Genomic DNA, 21911 nt, shown 5'->3' with positions numbered 1-21911 from the left:
TACCTACCGTGTGCAAAGCACTGTACTAATCACTTGATGTCTTCTCTCTGATGTCAGTCATCCAGACAACATTCCGACAGCCCACGTCCCCGAAAATGGACTGTAAACATGCTCATCCCAACCCCCGCCCAGCTGATATTGTCAACTGTAGGGAAACACAGTTCGGGGACAGTTGCTTTTTCAGTGAAGATGGATGTTTGTCCTTAGGTTGAAAAAATTCATCACATTGATTTCATTTATGATCAAAATTGCATTTTTGCTCAAATCCCCAGAGCTGTGACTTTAGCCACAGCACTTGCTAATCCCCTAACGAAAGATCCAAGAAGGCCGGAGAGCAGAGGACCCGAGTCATCTGAACGTAAGGTTGAGAACATACTGTGACTGTTGGAAACTCCCAGTCACTTATTCATTCATTCAGTTGTATTTATCGAGTGTTTACTGTGTGCAGAGCACTGTACTAAATATTTGGAAAGTACAATTTGGCAACAGAGACAACCCCTACCCAACAACGCGCTCACAGACTGGAAGGGTATACTTCGGTAAGGGGGGGGACTATGGGGAGAGAGCTAGCTGAAGAGAACCTTCAAGGCTCCTTGAGTGGAATAATGCCAAGAGGCAGTGTGGCCTAGTGGAAGGAACATGGGGCCGAGAGTCAGGAGGCCTGGGTTCAAATCACTTCACCTCTCGCCGTCTCAGATTCCTCATCCGTATAATGGAGGTAAAATGCTCGTTCTCCCTCCTTCCCAGACTCTGCTGAGCCGTGTCTTATACGGGGACTGGCCCCGATCTGATTATCTTGCATCTGGGGATCCATTAATTAATTATTGTTAATATGGTGGTTATTACAGTGATTAATTACTTAAATCACTGAGATTAATATATTGTTTGGCACAAAGTAAGCACCTATCAAACATATTATTATTATTAAAATACTCTATTATAATATAATGATAATGCTACTCCCGTCCGCCAACGTTTTAGCCCCACTAGCCCCATTCGGTACCATCTGAAAACTTATGAGCACCTGAGATTCTGGATGGGGGCAGTTGGCCAACTCGGCCTTAATTTTCTCTCTCTTTTCCCAGGAGAATGGGAACTCCCCCAATGGCAAGCCACTGAACGGTGCTCGGCAAGAGACCAAGAGAGTAAGCGCTCAAAAAATACTATCGTCAACATCACGGCAGTCGGACCTCTGGAGCGGGAGGTTAGTGTCTGGTCAAGTCTTGGAGGTTGCCTCTAGGGAGAAGAGTTATGCTAAGGCAGAGGATGGAAAATTGTATTAATCATGATAATTATATTATTTGTTTAGCGCTTACTATGTGCCAGGCACTGTACTGACCGCTGGGGTAGATACAAGCAAGATGGGTGGACACAGCTCCTGTCCCACGTAGGGCTCACAGTCTCAATCCTCATTTTATAGATGAGGTAACTGAGGCACAGAGAAAGAAAGTGACTTGCCCAAGGTCACACAGCAGACAAGTGGGGGAGCTGGGATTAGAACCAAAGAGCACGGGCTTTGGAGTCAGAGGTCAGGGGTTCGAATACCGGCTCTGCCACTTGTCAGCTGTGTGACTGTGGGCAAGTCACTTAACTTCTCTGCGCCTCAGTTACCTCATCTGTAAAATGGGGATTAAGACTGTGAGTCCCACGTGGGACAACCTCATTCCCCTGTGTCTACCCCAGCCCTTAGAACAGTGCTCTGCACATAGTAAGCGCTTAACAAATACCAACATTATTATTAACCCATGACCAACTGATAAGTCCACACTCTATTCATCACACCAACCTTGGAAAATTGTGTAGGCCACCTAGAAATTCCACCTCGGGCGGGGGGGCGGTCCATAACTAATCAAAGACCTGTCTGCTGTGACTACCTGGGGAAACCCAATGACAGGTTAAAAAAAAAAATCCCAGTAGCCATATGCCTTGATTTTCCTAATGACATCTCCCACCCTAGCCCTCTCAGGCTTAGGGAGATGTGGTCCAAGGCGGAGCGAGTACAGCCCGGATGTTTTTTGGGGCCGATCGAGTCTCCCTGCCTCCTGGTTGACCTAGGAGTCCACCTCATTGACAGCTACTTCCTTGGCGGTGTCGGCGAGGCCACGGAACCTCTTTCCGTGGAACCAGCTGGCCCGCCTTCTGAGACCGCTCTGGTTGTTCACGGGGGTGAGGGCCAGGGAAGGGAAGAGGGGCGCAAGTCTGAAAAGCTCTCGGAGAGATGGGTGAGCCACTCGCTTTTTCCAAGCCACATGGTGAACGCATGTCCCAGACGACAGCTGAAGTCAGGGGAGCTGATTCTTGTATCCCGACGTGTGCTTCACCTCCTTTATTCCTTTCGGGTGAAAAGGATCACTTCGTCTGAATCGGTCTCTAGAGCTGACAGATGCGATGGTCTCCTACCTGTGGTTTCTGGATTGACAGCTGTATGTACTGCAGGACTTCGGGTGGGTTTTCCTGTTTTCTTGTTGGGATGCTAGGCACGAAAAGAGAGAAATCTCACGCCGGCTTGAAGTTCACTGAGAAATTTATGAGTCAGAAGCTTCCCTCTGCCCAGGGAGAGCAATTGACCCCTCACACTGTTCAAGCAGAGGACAAGGAACGGGCTTCTCGTACTGCTCATTAGATTTGTATGGCATTTGCTTTCGGGCAGTCAGTTGTGTTTATTGATCGTTTACTGTACTAAGCACTTAGGAGAATACAATATAACAGAGTTGGTGGACACGTTCCCTGCCCACGAGGGGCTTACGGTCTAAAGGACGAGTGTGGCGAGAAATTAAGATGTATTTTTCATCCTGTTACCAAACCGGAGACAGTTCGCAGGGCAAGTAGAAGGCATTTGTGAACCGGCCAGCGTCAGCCAGTCGGTCAGTGATATTTAATGGACTGCTTTCTGGGTGCAGAGCACCGTACTAAGCACTTGGGAGAGTACAATACAACAGTAAACAGACACGCATCCCACCCGCTCTGAGCTTAGAGGCAGTTTGGACCTACGCCTTGTTTTGTTTTGGTTTTTTTACACCCCACGCCGGGGAAAAGAGCGGTGTTGCAAACTAAACTAAGATTCAAAATTCTTTCAGGGAAGTGAAAGTCATTTCAGATGAAGAGGGGAATGCAGAAGGTAGTTCCTGACTGGGGGGCAGCTTTGGGTCTTGAGCTTCCACTGTGCTTACCAACCGCTGAGTCCTTGCACTAGAACCAGTGATGGTCAGCAAATGCTACCCTTCCTCTGCTTCCTCCTCTTTTATTTTTATGGTAATAAGCGCTTACTACGTGCCAGGCACCGCAGTAAGCACTGTGGTAGATAAAGGAAACAGTCTTAATCTCCATTCTACAGAGGAGGTAACTGAGGCCCGGAGAAATAAAGCGACTTGCCCATGGTCACGCGGCAGACAAGTGGTGGAGCCGGGATTAGGACCCAGGTCCACCTCTAGGCCGTTCTGCTTGTCGCATTCTCCGGTTGTTTGGAGGGACCGAAAAGGATGAACGATCATTATGCAAATGCAGATGGCCGATGGAAACGCGATGATCTGTACGTTCAGTTTGTCTGGGACCTCACCAAAATGTATCCCTGACCAGAGCTCCGGCTTCTAGGCGAGGCACCTCGCAACCTATCACTCTCTAGAAAACCACGTCCCCCCGGGGCAAATTACTGCCGTGTGTCATTCTCTGTAGCAGATTCGCTGCCACGCTGCCCTCTGCTCTCCACCATCTGACCTCGACGGCATCCTGCCCGGCAAAACAGATTTCGCTATTAAAAATCTGGGCCCCGAACCATCTATCAGAGCCCGGCGCGTCCGTGGAAGCGGACGGGTGTGACCTTGCTTATCTGCCCTCTGGGGTGCGGGGGCGGGGAGGAGGGGGCGGCCGAAGGCCGGTTGGACCCGCGCTCTCCTACCGGCTCGTGTTTCCGGAAGGGCCGTCGACTCTGGCCGGGCGCTGGGGTCTGGCCAGTGGGATGGCAGGAGCGGGAGAAGCAGAAACGGAGAGAGGGAAACAGGAGATAGGAGGATTGCACGCCTGACGTTAGCACTCCCCGGACGAATATTTATGAAGTGATATCTGTGTCCCGCACGGCACGGCGCTGAACGCTGGGATCGATTCAAAGCGACCAGGTTGGCTACGGTCCTGCCCCGTGTATATTCGGGTTATTTATTCGGCTACCTCACCCTGACGCGGTCTTACTAGTACTTTCATCCGGTGGCTTTTTCGACCTGCTCCCGCTATTTGCACATACTTGTCTCAGACCCGTCTCCCTCGTGAGATTGTAAACCCCTCAAGGGCGGGGAGCACGGTTCTTTCTTCTGCTGTACTCTGCCAAGTGCTCAGTACAGTGCTTGGCACTCAGAAGGAACTCAACAGATACCATCAGTTGATTGTCGAAAGGCGGGAGTAGGGCACGGAGGGGAAAGAAGACGTGCCCGGACTTGGTTTGTTTCCGGTCATCCCACGTCATTGGAGAATCTGGGCCAGGTGGATGGGCAGACCTGTTCTGGGTTGTCTGTCTGGGGCTGATGAGGATCACTGAGGTCACAGCAGGATGCATGGTGGCATCTGTGAGGATGCACGTTTGCAACCTTTTGGAGCTTTGGGTGGTCATGAACTAAAATAGGTGCGAAGGAGTCTGGAAAATCCATTCGAAGGGACTTGTCAAGTCTCCGGGGGTAACTAAGAAGAGGAGAAGAAATGTTTTTCCCTGAGGATAATAATAATGTTGGTATTTGTTAAGCGCTTACTATGTGCAGAGCACTGTTCTAAGCGCTGGGGTAGACACAGGGGAATCAGGTCGTCCCACGTGGGGCTCACAGTCTTCATCCTCATTTTACAGATGAGGGAACTGAGGCACAGAGAAGTGAAGTGACTTGCCCACAGTCACACAGCCGACAGGTGGCAGAGCTGGGATTGGAACTCATGAGCTCTGACTCCAAAGCCCAGGCTCTTTCCACTGAGCCACGCTGCTTCTCTTGCTTGAACCGTGCCCGTTAACGCGAGGTGAGATAGACTCTAAACCCCATGTGGGACAGAGACTAATAATGTTGCTATTTGTTAAGCGCTTACTATGTGCAGAGCACCGTTCTAAGCGCCGGGGTAGACGCAGGGGAATCAGGTTGTCCCACGTGGGGCTCACAGTCAATCCCCCTTTTACAGATGAGGTAACTGAGGCACAGAGAAGTTAAGCGACTCGCCCACAGTCACACAGCTGACAAGCGGCAGAGCCGGGATTCGAACTCATGACCTCTGACGCCAAAGCCCGTGCTCTTTCCACTGAGCCACGCTGCTTCAATAATGATGCAATACAATACAAATACAATAATGATACTCATAGCTTGTTTGCGGCAGAAGGAATCAAGCGACTCTGTGCCTGATTAAAGAAGATACCACAAGATGAGCCAGTGATCAGTCCCCAGAGAAGGCAGAGTAAAATAATGATTCTACAGGGAAAGAATTGCCTTGCAGGATATCGTGCGTTCAGGTGAGAGATGCAGATTCGGGAAGGGCCCGGGTGAGGATGTGAGCAGATTTGTTTCCTTGGACTGCGATGTTTCTCCTCTTTGTCACTGCACCCTTCTTGGGTGGCCTCCTGCGTGTCAATCAATTGGTCAGTGGTATTTCTCGAATGTTCCCTGCGTGCGGAGAACGCTCCACTAGTTGCTTGGAGAAGAACCCGGCTCTGCCACTCGTCCGCTGTGTGACCTTGGACAAATCACTTTACTTCTCTGTGCCTCGGTCACCCCATCTGTAAAATGGGGATTGAGACCGTGAGCCCCACGTGGGACAGGGACTGTGTTCGACCCGATATGCTTCTACCTACCCCGACGCTTAGTACGGTGCCCGGCGTAGAGTAAGCGCTTAGCAGATACCATCATTATTATTGTTAAGAGTAAATGCTTTGGGGATGAGGTGTGGGCGAGTCACTTCACTTCTCTGGGCCTCAGTTACCTCATCTGTAAAATGGGGATTAAGACTGTGAGCCCCATGTGGGACAATCTGATTCCCCCGTGTCTCCCCCAGCGCTTAGAACAGTGCTCTGCACATAGTAAGCGCTTAACAAATACCAACATTATTATTACTTTCGGGGGCGTGGGCACGTGCGTAGTTGATGCAGAGGGGAGGATGGAGAGAAGAACTGAGGGTCTAATGGTCGAAGGCCTCTCGTGGTGGGGTGATGTCATTTTGGGAGGGTTTTGAACTTTGGGGGAACGAGGGAGGTCCAGGCCAGGGAGAGGAAGTGGGCGAGAGGTCGGTGGCGAGGTAGATGAGATCGAGGTACGGCGATAATGATCTTAGGACTGTCTTTCTGGGACGGGCTCGGGGAGGGAAGACGGCACCGTACGAAACTCAGCCCGGGCTTCAGCCCTATCCACACCGGAGCTTTTCTGACAGCAGCTGTGGCTGCGCCACGTTTATCCTCATCACCGTCCTCATCTCCCTGTGCCAGGGATCAGATGCTCAGCAGGTGAACCTCGCTCGTTGCCCCCCCCCCCCCCCCCCCCCCCCCCCGGGTACCGCGCTTGGGCAAAGCTGCCGGGAAACAGAAGCCCATCGCACAGCTGCGGCACAGGTCATGCGTGGCGATTTAATGCAACTCATGAAAGGCAGCGGGAATCGGGAAAGACAGGTTCACAGGGAAATGACGGCCACAGAAGACGCGTCGTTGAACCCGCTCAAAAATCTGGGTCAGCTCTTGCAGGGAAATTCATTTGGTCTTCCTCCTCGAGTTCCAGCCAGAGGGTCCGATTCTCTTTTTCTTCCAGGACTTGGCCGACCGTTTCTCAAAATTCAAAACCGGGAGGAATTCTCATCGTTCATTCTGTACTGGCTTGTGCGTAAAAAACCGGCCTTGGCCGTGCTCGTGCATTTGTCATCGGAAGCAACTACCGTTCATTTTCAGACCCCTCTCAGTCCCTTGATTTCCCCAAAGCCTCCGCACCAAGAGAAAAATCCCTCCTCCGATTGCGGCAGGCCTGGCTGATCCGTCTGCTACTTAACTCTTTCCCCCGTCGACGGAGCCTGTGCTTGGCTGGGTTTTTCGAGGATTCTACCTTCCCCGCTTGCGTCTATCGTACATTTTATCCTACAGACGCTACCTGGCTGTTCTTGCCTTCCGCCAGTCCACGCTGCTCGTGACACCAGGAGCGGCACGGCTTAGTGGGAAGAGCACTGGCCTGGGAGTCAGAGGACCTGGGTGCTAATCCTCCCTCTGCCAGTTGTCTCCTGTGTGACCTTATGCAAGTCACTGAACTGAGCCTCCGTTTCCTCATTTGAAAAACGGGGATCTAATAAGTGTTCTCTCTGCTTAGACTGTTAGCTCCAAAACACATTTCTGATTCCATCCTTTTTTTATGGTACTTATTTAGCGCTTATGATGGGATAAGCACTGGTGTAAGTGCTGGGGGAAATGCGAGTCAATCAGGTCCCCTGTGGCATCCTTAAGCATGGAGACGTAAATGAGATGAAACAAGATGTGTCCTCGGACACGGCCTCGCTTTACCCTGTGGTGATGGGGATGCGTTCGGACAGAGCTCCTCCAACTCTGACTTCCCCAGCCTTTCTGTGGCGAAACGGTCTTTCCAGAGCAGCAGCTGGCGGGACCCAGGTCTGCTGAAAGTGTCAATTGCGTCTGGCGGTCCGTGAATTCAGTCGAGAGGCCTTGATGTACTCCTGAATCTGTCTGACTGCAAAGATCGTATCCGCTGCGCCGCATTTTGATTCGAGCCCCTATTGTGCTTCAGGTCGTGCCGGGTTTCACAATATTCTTCAGGAGGCGGCCCGGGATGATTCTAACTCGGTCCTCTGTGGCACTGGGGAGCGGTAAGGTATTCTGGTCGTGAGCCGCGATAAACCACTCCCCCTTTCTACTTGAAAACGGTAATGATGCCGCCGATTAAGGTATTGACGGAGTGCTTACTTTACGCCTAGCGCTGTGCCAAGAGCTGGGATAGATACAAGACGAGATCCTGTCGCATTTTAGTATGTTAAGAGAGATCGGGGGATGCGTCAACCGACTCCTTGGTGTAGGCCATCATGAGCTGATTGATGTTTACACATTCACCATTGTGAAGTAGACCACTGCTATTTAATTTTCCGAGCCCAAGCGATCTGTTGACATTTTTCCCTTATTCCTTTTCTCCCGACTTTTATAGAGCTCGGTCTTGCTGTCCGGATAATGATAATGCTGATAATAATAATAATTGCGCTGTATTTGTTAAGCTCTTCCTATGTGTCAGGCACTGAACTAAGCGTTGGGGTACATAGTAGCAAATTGGTTTGACCACAGTCCCTGTTCCACATGAGGCTCGCTCTTTCACTCCTCATTTTACAGATGAGGTAACTGAGACCCAGGGAAGTTAAGTGACTCACCCAAGGATTAGACCCCAGGTTCTTTGGCTCCTTGGGCCGTGGTCTTCCTGCTGACCACATCGCTCCTCAGAATGACCCCAGCGAGGTCTGGTTACGTTGCCTCGGGAATAATAATCCTTCCTGTCTGGGTTCTCCCCGCATCCCGGAGTCTCCGTGAACATATCGCTCCAGCTTCTTCCGGGGTGCCTTAGGAACCTCTCCCCTCGTTCCTTAAGCACTTGGATTTTCTCCCATTATTTTCCCCTCCCTCAGCCCCACAGTACCTACGTCCAGATCCATGATTTCTTTATTCCTGTTAACGTCCATCTCCCCCTCTAGACCGTATTGCCATCGTTCTTGTCCGCCCGTCTCCCCCGATTAGACCGTAAGCCCGTCAAAGGGCGGGGAAACTCTATCCGTTGCCGATTTGTCCATTCCAAGCGCTTAGTACGGTGCTCTGCACCTAGTAAGCGCTCGATAAATACTATTGAATGAATGAATGTAAGCTCACCGTGGTTGGCCTCTACCAACTCTGTTATATTGTACTCCCCCGAGCACTTAGTAAAGTGCTCTGCGCACAGTGAGTGCTCAGTAAATACAAGTGATCGATTGATTGTGTTGGGGTAGTCCCTTCTGCTGGGAGAAGAGAAGAAGCCTTAGGTAAGAGGGGAGTCCTCTTCCGGATATCTTTAGTTGCCAGCGTGATAAAGCAGATGCCTCAGAAGAAGTAAAAATCCAAAGAAAACACGTTTCTTGCTGATGTCCTGCAGATGGCAATACTGCAACTCAGATGAAAAGGACTTTCCCCCCATCCCTGTTTTGTACCGAACCCTGGCTCCAGGGCCCAGCTGACATCCCAACCAACCTCTCAGGGCAATGAGCGGGCAGGGATTATCTGGTATCTCCCCCGGCTCCCTCCTGCCCGCCCCCACCATGTTTGGCACAGTGCTCGGCGCATAAATGAGCACTGAAAAAATACAAGAGCAGTCATAATCATAACGTAGGCTGAGCACCATTAATAAGCTGTGGAATAACTCGCCATCTCGACGGCTAGCAAATATAGAAAAAGGCAACTCTTCAAATTTTTAAAAATCCAATTAAACTTCAAGCATAAAAATGAACCTACTCCTCACTTTATTTTCTTTTTTCTTAATCTTTCCGGAGGAGAGACTAGCACCGCGAGGGCTCGGGAAGGGAAATCGCTTTCAATATGATATATTCTTTAAATTGTGATAAGGTTTCTGGGTATTTGCTGCTGTGGGAAGGGTCTGAGACTGCGAGGAAGTGCCTCACGGAGATGTCCAGAGGCAGTGTTTGAATTTTTGGAAAGAGCTTCCATCTCAAGCCAGGCGGGTTTAAATTCTCCTCTGCTGCCCGTTTTGTGTGCTTAGGGCAACTTGTAAGGAATGATTGCCTAGGTTTTTCGACTAATCGATATAAAAGTTCAGTTCTGCCACTGCCATTTAAGCGTTCAAGTCTCTTCGGCCTTTAAAGTGTGTCCACGTCCTAGCAGAGCCCGTTGTGCCGAGACTGGCTTTCCCGGCAGTGGGTTAGCGGGGGAGATGATGTGCCAGGCCCGTTCTCTCAAAGGGTATCGTGTGCTTCTGTCACAGCAATAGCAATGAATGATAATCATCATCGGGGTTTTTGTTAAGCGCTTATCATGAGCCTAGCACTGTGCTAATCCCCGAGAGAGATAGAAGATAAAATCAGGTCGAATGCGGTCCCTGTCCCAGCTGGGGCTCGCAGTCTGAGGAAAGTGGTGAACAGGTATTGACTCTCCATTTCACAGAAGCGGAAACTGACGCATAGAGAAGGTAAACGATTTGTCCAAGGTTGCCCAGGGGGCAAGGGGTGGAGGCGGAACTAGAACCCAGGTCTTCTGACTCCCAGGCTCGGGCTCTTTCCGCTAGGCCAAGGACCTGTTAGGTGTTCAGCCAATGCCGTGCCCATATTTAGGATCAGAGGGACAGTTTTGAAGTCATTTATTTACAGGTGCCTATAAAAGGCAACGACACCCGAGCAATTTGCACTGAGTAAAATGGACAGCTCAAGAGAAGGAAAGAAACACAGGTTGAACTTCCTCCTTCCCATCTGTTGATTCCCCTCTCTTTTACTGGGCTCACTCTTTTAATATTTATTTTTCTTCTCCCCGCCCCGTACTGCTTATTTCAGCGCTTTAATCGCCGCAGGCTCACGCATCACTCACTCCCTGCCTTCTTTGTTTCAGTTTCCAGCAGCTCAAGGGATTGGTCGCAATCTGGAGATGCAGACACTGTCCCTGTGTAGCGACGTCCTTGGTGTTCCAAGATGATGCGTCTGGCAGTGTTGCCATAGTTAGGCTGGAGAAAAATATGCGGAGGAAGGTGATTTTTCAAACGAGCTTCCCAACCCTGTCATCATCAAACAGCTGTTCGGCGTCCCTCAGCTCCAGCGCCGGGAAGCGACATTACGGGATCATTTTTGCCTCCTTACTCCTCCCCTCGGGCCCCCCAGTTTTGAGTGGCCTCCGTGCCAAATTCAAACTTGGAACTTGAAAGTTGACAGTTGCAGTAATGAGGGGTTTTTTCATTTTTTGTTTTGTTTTGAGCAATAGCCACTCAAATGAGGGAAGGAGGATGGCAGAACATGGAGGCACATAACTAGACGGTGAATCGTGTGGGAAAGGCACTACGTCCAACCTGATTATCCTTTATCCCAGCCCTCAGTGTACTCCTTGGTGCTTAATGAATGCTCCAATTATTAGAATCTTTATGAATTTTGTTTAAGGTGTTAATCATCGTTTAAGCCTATGATAAAATAATCCCCAAATAAAAGGGATGTTTCCAAGCGTATATTGTTGCCGTTTGGAAGGGTACAGCTAATTCTCATACCATGGAAGAGTTGGCTCCTGATGATGAGAGTGATAATAATGTTAATTGAGGTGTTTAAGTGCTTTCTATATGTCAAGCACTGTACTAAACACTTGGGGTAGAGACAAGATGATCAGATCCCACGTGGGGCTCACAACTTGAGTAGAAGGGAGATCAGGGGTAGAATCCACCTTTTGCAGAAGAGGGAACTGAGACACAGAGAAGTTAGGTGACTTGCTCAGTGTCACACAGCAGACAAGTAGCAGAGCTGAGTTTAGAACCCAGGACCTCTGACTCCCAGGCCCGTGCTTTTCCACTAGGCCATGCTGCTTCTCCCAACAGTGCTCGGCACATAGTAAGCGCTTAACAAATACCAACATATTATTATTTTTTTAGTGGTATTTAAGTATTTACCCTGTGCCAGGAACTGTGCTAAGTTCTGGGGTAGATACAAGCTAAAAATAATAATAATTATTATTATGGTACTTGTTAAGCGCTTGCTATGTGCCAAGCGCTTCTCTAAGCACTGGGGTAGATACAAGTTGATCAGGTTGGACACACTTCCTGTCCCGCGTAGGGATCATAGTCTCAATCCCCATCTTACAGATGAGGTAACTGAGGCCCAGAGAAGTGAAGTGACTTGCCCAAGGTCCCACAGAAGGTAAGAGGTGGAGCTCCCGAGCCCAGGGTCTTTCCACAATGCCATCCTCCTCTGGGCTCACAGTCTTTCATCCCCCTTTTCCAGATGAGGTAACTGAGGCACAGAGAGGTGAAGCGACTTGCCCAAAGTCACACAGCAGACAAATGCGGAGCTGGGATTGGAACCGAAGTCCTTCTGACTCCCAGGCCCGTGCTCTTTCCGCTAGGCCACGTGACTTCTCACCTGTTGCTTACTGGGCTCACTGCCAAGCTAGTAGAGGGCTGATTTTTAAAGAATGACTCGGAAAATGGTATCTTGCCTCCATTCAAGGCAGGTCAAAGGAGCCAATGTTTGGGATTGCTGGCCCAGAGAGGGATAATCGGGTTATAATGATAGTAATAATAACGTAGTACTACTTAAGGACTTACTGTTCTGAGCACTGGGGTAGATCCCAGAGTTAATCGGGTTGGACACCATCCCCGTCCCACATGGGGCTCACACTCTGTCCCCATTTTACAGGTAACTGAGGCCCAGAGAAATGAAGAGACTTGCCCAGAGTCACACAGCAGACACGTAGCAGGGTTGGGATTAGAACCCAGGTCCTCCTGACTCCCAGGCCAAGTTCTATCTGCTAAGCCGTGCCACTTCTCACTAAGCCACGTTGTTGAATCGTGACCCCGCTTCCTTATATACCTGTAGATACAACGTCTGGGGCATAGTAAAGCGCTTAACAAATACCGTAATTATTATTATTATTACGAGTATTTTGAGTGTCTACAGTGTGCCGTGCTCGTCGTTAGGCCATGCACCAAACCACCCCTTCCTCGTACTTCATCCGGAGACCTTGCACCGGCAGCCCTCGCCCCGTATAGTCCTGTGGGGCAGACCAGGCTTTGTTCTGCCTAATACACACGAGCGGTTTTCTCCCACGTCGTTTCACGTACGGCCGAACGGCTGACTCACAGTTCTCTCCTCTTTCGGCAGTTAGAACGAGAAGGAAGGACTACTCAAAATACGTTCTGACACCCAGTAAGCGCTCGAGAAATACGATTGAACGGACGAAGGGCGAGGTGGATGCTTTTTCTCCCCCCCAGTTTTAATTTCAGAGCCTTCGATTGGAATGACAGGAATGCTAATTAGGAAAGGAACCACGGACAGAATGTGGAGAGATTCCTTAGACCGCAGGGCTCCAGACAGAGCGGCTGTGAGGTACGGGATCTGCCCTCCGATTCTTCCTAAGCAACAGCTCACCCGCCATCTGTTTGTCGTTGGCAGGATGATTTAGAACATATGCATACCGTCCGTTAGGAAGCCGATATGAAATGCCATTAAAAAGATCTCATCTTCTTCAGGAGTTGCGGCCGAATCCTAATAGGAGAGTTTCTCTCAAAAGGAGGGGAGGGAGAGGTTCAGAAGGTTTCCCAATTTGCATTTAGCACGAACGAAGTTCAAAGCGCTAGGTACGATCCCCGGATACCAATTAATAACAACCCAACTCTCGGAGCCAACTAATGGGAAAATGGGCCGGCTGTCTTAAATCCATGTAGGGTTGCCTGCAGGGAAGTAAGGGGATGTGTGAGAAGCAGTGGGGCCTAGTGGAAAGAGCTCTGGCCTGGGAGTCAGAGGACCTGGGTTCTAACCCTGGCTCTGCCACTTACTTGCTGTGTGACCTTAGGCAAGTCACACAGCTTCTCTGTGCTTCGTTTCCCTCATCTTCAAAATGAGGGATTCGGTACTTGTTCTCCCTCCTACTTGGGTGGGGGGCAGGGTCCCACGTGGGAACTGATGGTCTTTTAGTTACCACAGTGCTTGGTACATAGCAAGCACTGAGCACATACCACAGTGATTATTATTATCGGTATCATTATTACAATCATGCGGGCGTAGACGTTGGCGGCTTCCTTGCCCCATTCGGCGATCCCGAGAGCCTGGATCTAGGCTTTGCCCACAGACGGGCACTACACTCGGTAAATTGCGATGACGGTGATGATCGATAATGGTAATGATCAGGGAGAAAGGATAGAAGGGGGTCCGTGCCCTCCCCGCAGGGTCTGAAGGTTCATCGGCACGATGCCGTAGGGGCCCCCGGGCAGAGGTGGAATCAGTAGTGAGAGTAAGGCTGAGATCCTCTCCTTCGGGGCTGGCGGAGGGGGAGGGGGAACGCCCTCAGCCAGGTTGCTTGGAACCGATCCCAAGGTCTTCTAGGGCTGGGAGGCGGTTGGCTGACTGCCAGTCACTAGATTGTAGGAGGGCAGGGTTGTTGTCTTCTTACTCTTCTCGTCCAGTTACCTAGCACATTGTTACGTGCATAGTAAGTGCTCAATAATTACCACTGAGTGATTTTTTTTTTTGATAAGTCAGATTTTATAGCCACCATTAGCAGAAAACATTAAGCTCCCGTCACTAATTGTTATTTAAGTGAATTAAATCTTGTGACGTTGCAAGACCGTAAGGAGACTCAAAGTATTGAACGGCACAGATCACTAAGGGAAGGAATGTGGTCTTGTGGAAAGTGCACAGGCCCGGGAGTCACCGGACCTGGCTTCTAATCCTGTTTCTTCCCTATATGTGTGACTTGGGCAAGTTCCTTCGCTTCTATGCCGCTGTTTCCTCATCCCTAAAATGGGGATTAAATATCTCTTCTCCTTTCCCCTGAGTCTGCGAACCCTGTGTGGGACACGGACTATGTCCAATCTGCTTAGACTGTATGTCACGCCACGTTTAATACGGTGCCCAGCATTTAGTAAGCACTTAACAGATGCCATTGAAAATAAAGGCAAAACAATCTGTTTCTTCCTGCACCAAATCTACTTGCACCAGTTTGAAGATCTCACACTCTGTCCAGAACAGATCCACGTTGTGAGAAGAATGTTTGCTAATGGTTCCAATCCTATTTTACCCAAATTGCGTAATGAAAACGTGCATTAGCGCAGAAATGACTGTAGCATGTCCACACTTGTTGCGGGCAGTGCATTACCTCAAGGCACTGATCTTTTCCCAGCCCACTGACTGCACGAACAGAAGGGAAAGAAGGGCCCAAATGCACCCATAAAGAAGGTCAATAAGGTAGTGAGTGATGACCGAGAAGTGAAGTCATCAGTGTGTGTCAGGTAGAATTCTCTCTGGTAACCCCCCCCCCCCCCTTCTTTTGGAATCCAACCTCTCTGTTTTTCAGTAACATTTTGTGCCCTAATAGAAAGTGAAAAGGTTTGTCACCAGGACTAAACATCAGTGAAAGAGGAAAGATGGTTGTGTTTTATCACCTTGTTTTGGGGACACTGAATGAAGAAACTGCTCCGTTTGGAGGGATGGAGTAGAGTGGATTGATGGGAAAAGTCATCGGTGGCTTCACTGAAGGTCGTTTCTGCCCCAAACAGGTTGTATAGGGGAAAGCCTTGGAGGGAAGGGAGAAACAATCTGTAAGACTAACAGCAACAAAGACACAGGATCTGGGTAATGAATGAATGAATTATGGTATTTAAGCATTTACTACGTTACAATTGCTGTTCTAAGCGCTGAGGTAGATACAAGTCAATCAGGTCAGACACAGTCCCTGTCCCACATGGGGCTCCCAGTGTACAACAGGTTTTACAGTTGGAGGAAACTGAGACTCAGAGAAGTGAAGTGACTCACCCAAGGTCACACAGCAGACAAGTGGCAGACCTGGAATTAGAAGCCAGGTCTCAAAAAAGGACCTCCTAATCAACGAAAGGCCGAAGGCATTCTCAAGATGCAGAAGACAGACGCTTCCGTTGCTTAGTACACTCTCCTTGCTTAGGACACTCCACTGCACTCGAGCGCTCAGTTAATACCATTACTGACCAGCACCACTATTACACTTCGGAGTCAGGCTGCATGATTGCATGGATCGGAGCCAGTGGCTAAGTATATTACTTGGGGTGAAAGGAAATTGTTTCTCTTCACGTGACGCCGAAAGCCTGAGTGATCATAATGTTATCTGGACGGGGATTAATTTAACAAGAGCGAATGCCGCAGTATTTTCCCGTCTAAGCTCCAGTCTACTGCTGACCGTGTGTCAGCAGAGTTGAAAGCTCTCGGGGCAATATCTGATCTGTAGGGCTCTGGTCAAGGTGACGCCTGGGTTCTATTCAAACTCTAATATCACACACAATTGTCCTTTACGCTTTCATTACATTCAGAAAAGTAACTGTCTGTCATAGAAGCCGAAGAGCTTTGGGGTTTTATGTTTTTGCTTTTTCAATCACTTTGGGATAAGTCTTGGACCTTATCAGATTCTCTATTGTGGTCAGTCAAATTCTGCCATCTTGAGGCACTAAAATACTCTGTGAGCTTTAATGCTGAGCTCTTAGGGGATGGGAAAGGCAACATTTGATTCCAGATCAGAAATTCATAAAATGGGAGACGAGGTCGTAAACTGGCCTAATCTGAAATCCAGCCCCGTTTCTGCCAAGGGAAATGTACCGCTATATATACCACGATCGTAGTGATACGTCCTTCTCGCTTTTATTATGGTTATTGATCACTCCCTGCTGTGCCACCGTTCTACTTGGATTTGTATTCTTTGTTCTCCCCACCCTCAGTCCTGTAGCACTTATGTACATATCTGTAACGTGTTTATTTATATTAATGTCTGTTCCCCCCCCCGCCCCCAAGACTGTAAGCTGTTGTGGGCAGGGAACATGGCTACCAACTCTGTTCTATTGAACTCTCAGAGCTGGGATTATTAGACCTCTGGTCATCTGACTTTCAGGGCTGTGATCTTTCCCCAAGACCACACTTTCTCTCAATTTTGCCCCTTAAGAACTTTGAGAACGAAAGACATTCTTTTTTTTTAAAAAAAAAAAAATTGGTGCCTCATACAAGTTTATGGTTTGGAAGCTAAAGAGAAGCATTAATATTTCTTGTGCGTCAGGGGTTGTGAAGTTCCTTCCTCAAACAGTAGAAGTTGTAATAATATTCACTATTGAGAAGCAGCGTGGCTTAGTGGAAAGAGCACGGACTTGGGAGTCAGAGGTCGTGGGTTCTAATCCCGCCTCCGCCACTTGTCTGCTGTGTGTCCTTGAGGAAGTCACTTAGCTTCTCTGTGCCTCAATTCCCTCATCTGTAAAATGGGGATTAAGACTGGGAGCCCCATGTGGGACAAACTGATTACCTTGTATCTACCCCAGCGCTTAGAACAGTGCTTGGCACGTAGTAAGCGCTTAACAAATACCACCGTTATTATTACTAACCTGTAAAACACTGTACTGAGCACTGGGAAAAGAGTAGACGGATGAAATGTAGACTCTGTCTCTGGCCCTCATGCTTACAATCTAAGAGTTAAGTGTGGGGAGAGAAATGGCCACAGACGCGTAAAGAAAGATGAGCCCAAGAGAGAAGCATCATGGTTTAGTGGATAGAGCATGGCCGTTCCTTCTGAATACTCAGAAGGAGAGAGTATTTGGGATTTACACTGCTGGGGGAATGGAGGGAGGCAGGTATAATTGCGGGTGGAATCTGTGAGCCCAAATTGCAATTACGCAAAATTGTCTCCTTTGGTTCACAACTGAGGCGAAAGATGTGGTCTCGGAGTTTAGCTTAGTAGTGACTCCACCTCCTGAGTCTCCCGCCTCATTTCTGGGACGAACTCCAGTTGAACGTGGCAAAAAACTATTACAAAGCATCTGGGACTTCTTATTAGCATTTAACATTTGAGAAGTGCCTTCCGATCATTTTTACGAGCTCCTCTGCGGTCATGTGGGCCTGAGAAAATGACTTGCATCTTTGTTCCGGACGAGAAGACTCTAGCGCAGGGTGGGTGACTGGCTCGTTTGGATCCCCTAGATCGGGGCGGTGAAACTGGAATCCGAGGCCAGAAGGGGCTTAGTACACCACCCAGTACGAGTGAGATCGTGCTGAGGAACTTGTGCCGAGTGGCCTATGGGATGATCGGTCAATTATGGTATTTACTGAGAGCTTACTGTGTGCCGACCATTGTGCCGAGGCTTTCTCCGCACACAGCAGGCGCTCAGTAACCCCACTGATTATTAGGAGCGAGCAGTACAAGAGGAGGTGATCAACTCTCCCCGTGATTTTTCTGGTTCTCGTTATGAAGATCGGAGTGGCGGCTCTCATGATGAAAGTCACAGAAGTGAAGCAGAGAGTAACCCTTCGGACCAAAGTTTCCCTCTTCATTCTGTTTCGGCCTCCCCCGCAGTAACAAACATCACCGTCAAGTCAATTCAATATTTATGGAATCCCCATTTCTCAGATGCGGTAACTGAGGCACAGAGAGCTCAGTCAGTCGTATTCATTGTGTGCTTACTGTGTGCAGAGCACTGTACTAAGCGTTTGGGAGGTAAGTGGCTTGCCCAAGGTCCCACAGCAACCGGCAGAGCTGGGATCAGAACCGAAGGTCTCTGATTCCCAAGCCTGAGGCCTTTCCGTCAGACATGCTGTTGCTTTAAGAGGTGGTTTGCTTTTCAGAGGGAGAAGCTGAAGAAGATAAAGAAAAAACCATCAGCCTCGCTCCCTTTAAAATGACGATCGTTGACCGTCACCCTCCGAGTACTGCTGGTAAAAGGACAGCTTTAACTCAGAAGGGACATTTGCGAGCTTATTTTCCTTTAGTAACAGTATTTGGGACAAGCAGGAGATCGTGAGAGGGAGGAAGAGTTCTTATTGCTCTTTTTCTTCTGTCTGCTGAGAGGGGAATTAAGTCTGAGCTATTTCTGTTAGGTGCTTTCTTTCAGTAGCATCCCTGAAGAATTCTCCAGTCACCACTGAAACAATCTAGTCCGAAATTTACACACGTTTTTTCTCAGCGGGTGACCGAGGGCAGAGAATCACTTCGCGAGTGTCTATTTTGGGATCAGAATACAAAGAATTCTCTGAGCACCGTCCAGATTAATTCGACTCTGAAATCCCAAGATACCCCTCCCTCAGCCCCCTCCTGCCCCAGGATTCACATTATATGTGGGGTCAGGTTACTGGCAGTTCAAACACTGAGGAAAAGTCCCAGGAAATTCAGGTTATTCGGTAGATTGGGTCCTCATCTCTACAACATTTAGAGAAATGAGTCTCACACATACATCCCAAGGATTAATTACACAGTCACACTATATCTTCAGAAACGGAAGGCTTCACAGCTACGGTCGCTAAGATTTCGAAAAGAGGTCAACGACAATAAAAAAAAGCGATCCGTCGGTTATATTTATCGAGTGCTTACTATGGCTAGAGCACTGGGAGAGCGTGACAGAATTGGCAGACGTATTCTCTGCCCATAACGCGCTTACAATCCAGAGGACGAGACAGACGGTAATATGAGTAAATAAGTTGTTTATAATACAATTTAAAGGTCTGTACGTAAGCGCTGTGGGTTTGGGGGTTGGACGAATATCAAGTGTCCAGAGGTCACAGATTGAAGTGCGTAGAAGACACGGAAGGGATTTCGAGCCGGGGCAAAGGGTTTAGTCGGGGAAGGTCTCTTGGAGGGGATGTGACTCGAGTAACGCTTTGAAGGCGGAGAGAGTCTGGTGTCTGATCAATTGATCGTATTTACTGAATGCTTGCTATGTCCCGAGCACTGAGCTAAGCACTTGGGAGAGTACAACAGAATCAGCAGAAGTTCCCTGCCCATAACTAGCTTACAGTCTGCCATCCTAGTATCTCAAGCCGAGGAATCGCTCGCGGTTTACCTTGAACAGCGGATCCCTGTTGATTGTATACTTCCATTTTTCAGGGTTTGCTTCTTGTCTTGTCTCAGACTGACCAAGTTGATCCTAACTTAGCATTGCGGGGTTTATTGTGTTTCCCACGAAGAGATCGATCCATACTAAAACACTATGGTTTGACCTATGGTATAAGCTAGTGAACTGCTCATTGTTTCAGCTAACCGCTGACGATGAAGAGATCAAGCCGTCATATTTATTGAGCGCTTACTGTGTGTAGAGCATTGCAGTAAGTGTCCGGCAGAGCACAGCAACAACAGTGTAACAGACTCATTCCCTTCCCTCAACGAGTTTACAGTCTAGAGGGGGAGACAGACGTGAATAGGAATTAATAAATTACGGCTACGTACATGAATGCCGTGGGGCTGGAGGGCGGGCCGAGTGGTGGTGAAGAGAGGGAGCTAAGCAGGGTAACGCAGAAGGAAGAGAGAAAATCCGGGGTTAGTCAGGGAAGGCCTCTCGGAGGAGGTGGGCCTTCAAGAGATGCAGCGTGACCTAGGGAAAGCAGCAAAGGTCTGGGAGTCCGAGAATGTGGATTCTGATCCAGGTTGCATCGCTTTACAGCTGTGTGATACCGGGCAAGTCACTTTAACTGCGTGTCAGTCTCTTCATGTATAAAATGCGGCTTAATTATCTGTTCTCTCCCTCAGACAGTGAGATGGGAACTGTGTCTGATCTGCGCACAGTGCATTTACCCCAGTTTGGAGTACAGGTCTGGCGCATCAAGTGCTTGACTGGCTCCACCCTTATTAGATGACTACTCATAAACCTATGATTGCCATCTGGGAGAACGATCGGGCTTTTAGAATGGCCGGTTACTGTGGCACATTTTGAATGCTTTGGTTGGAAAATCGGTCATTACCTAGCAACTCTCATCACTGCCGTGGCTTAGATTAATCATAATTCAAGACGCTCGCCGTAGGATTTATGCACCTGTTTTACAGACTTAGAACAGGCTTGGCGGACAGCGTTCTTGGGGCCATCTAAGTGCTGTGTTAATAAATTTCCAGAATCTAGGGTGGCGAAGAAAGCAAAATCTCTTTTAAACGCCAAGTAAGCTCAGCGGGAAATATGATGTGTTTGTGGTGGCAGCTTTCTGCGATCCTCCCTGGGAAGGGGGAGATCCTCCAATCAATCGATGGGATTTACTGAGTGCTTAGCGTGTGCTGAGCACTGTACCAAGCGCTTGGGAGAGTACAATAGAACGGAGTTGGTAGACCCGTTCCCTGTCCATAACGAGCTAACGGTCTAGAGGGGGAGACGGACATCAATATAAATAAATGACGGATATGGATATAAGTGCCGTGGGGCTGAGAGAGGAGCGAATAAAGGGTGCAAATCAAAGTCCAAGACAGATGGATAGGGGAGTTGGGGAGGAGCAAATAACTGCTCTGTGTTAAACTTGATATTGGTTATATCCTCCCTTGGCTGTGCCGTAACTGAACTTCTCACCCGAAACGTCCTACGAAACCTCCTCTGGAGTCTTTGGATTTCTCGACGGTTCTAGAAAAAATCAAAGACAGACCCAAACGAGACATCTTTTCCTTTGATTTTGGAGGCCCCTGGCTGCCCGCGGCCTTCTCCTTTGTGGTCGAACAGGAGTTTGGGGAGTGACGGTCGGTCCAGACAGTGATAATTCTCAATTACAGAAAGGGAACTCGAGGACCTCATTTGATCTCTGTGCCTGTGGGAAACCACGGTGAAGATAGATAGAAGTTCGTTCCGCGTACTTGCTTAGGGAAGAAGACAGCTCCGATGTCCGATATAAATCTTCCTCTGCACAACGCTATCAGAAGCTATTGGCTATAGTACTGGTTTTAAGTGTCATTTCTCCAATCTCCTGGCACTGCAATGCAGCAAATGATGCAAACCAACTGGTTCTTGAGGAAATGGAAACTCAATAAGCAAAATGGCCGCAAAGGTTCCAAAGCTCACCCGCGCGGTTCGACACGGGTATTACTGGGAACCCTTAATATAGGCTGTGGCACGTTTGCTAAGAGGAAAATGTCTATATCTGGGTCCAGATTAGGTTTGAAGCTTCCATGGAGCGGGACGCTGACCTTCCTTTCGGCTGGCTGTTTGATCAGACAATTTTGGCCAATAAAGGCAGTGGAGTATTGAATTTTCAAGGGGCGCAAAGCCCTTTGTTTTCTAATCGTTGTTGGCGGCGGTAATGCTGAAATCCATGTGAATATATACGGCACACGATTCACAATAAACTCAGTTATATATAAAGCATTAGAGTAGATTTATTAAGATGCCATTTCCAATGTCAATTCATGGGTTTTGTTTCTGTTTTTCGGAAGCCTATTCCTCCCTTCTCCATTTTCTGTCCTACTTTCGTAGGTACGGAACTGACAATATACGCAATCGCAGATGTTGATAATTATG

At 48.7% G+C, this 21911-nt stretch overlaps 1 long non-coding RNA gene across 1 annotated transcript in view; it reads left to right on the top strand.

Moving 5' to 3' along the window:
- Positions 1-1009: 1009 nt before the first annotated feature.
- LOC120638824 overlaps positions 1010-21911 on the top strand; it is a 45302-nt gene continuing 24400 nt past the window's right edge. Inside the window, exon 1 of the long non-coding RNA XR_005660803.1 lies at positions 1010-1204. This is a non-coding gene — a long non-coding RNA (uncharacterized LOC120638824). The remainder of the gene's footprint in view (positions 1205-21911) is intronic.

The sequence above is a fragment of the Ornithorhynchus anatinus genome, chromosome 14 (assembly GCF_004115215.2).
Source record: "Ornithorhynchus anatinus isolate Pmale09 chromosome 14, mOrnAna1.pri.v4, whole genome shotgun sequence".
NCBI lineage: Eukaryota > Metazoa > Chordata > Mammalia > Monotremata > Ornithorhynchidae > Ornithorhynchus > Ornithorhynchus anatinus.
This window is presented reverse-complemented; position numbering and strand designations above follow the sequence as displayed.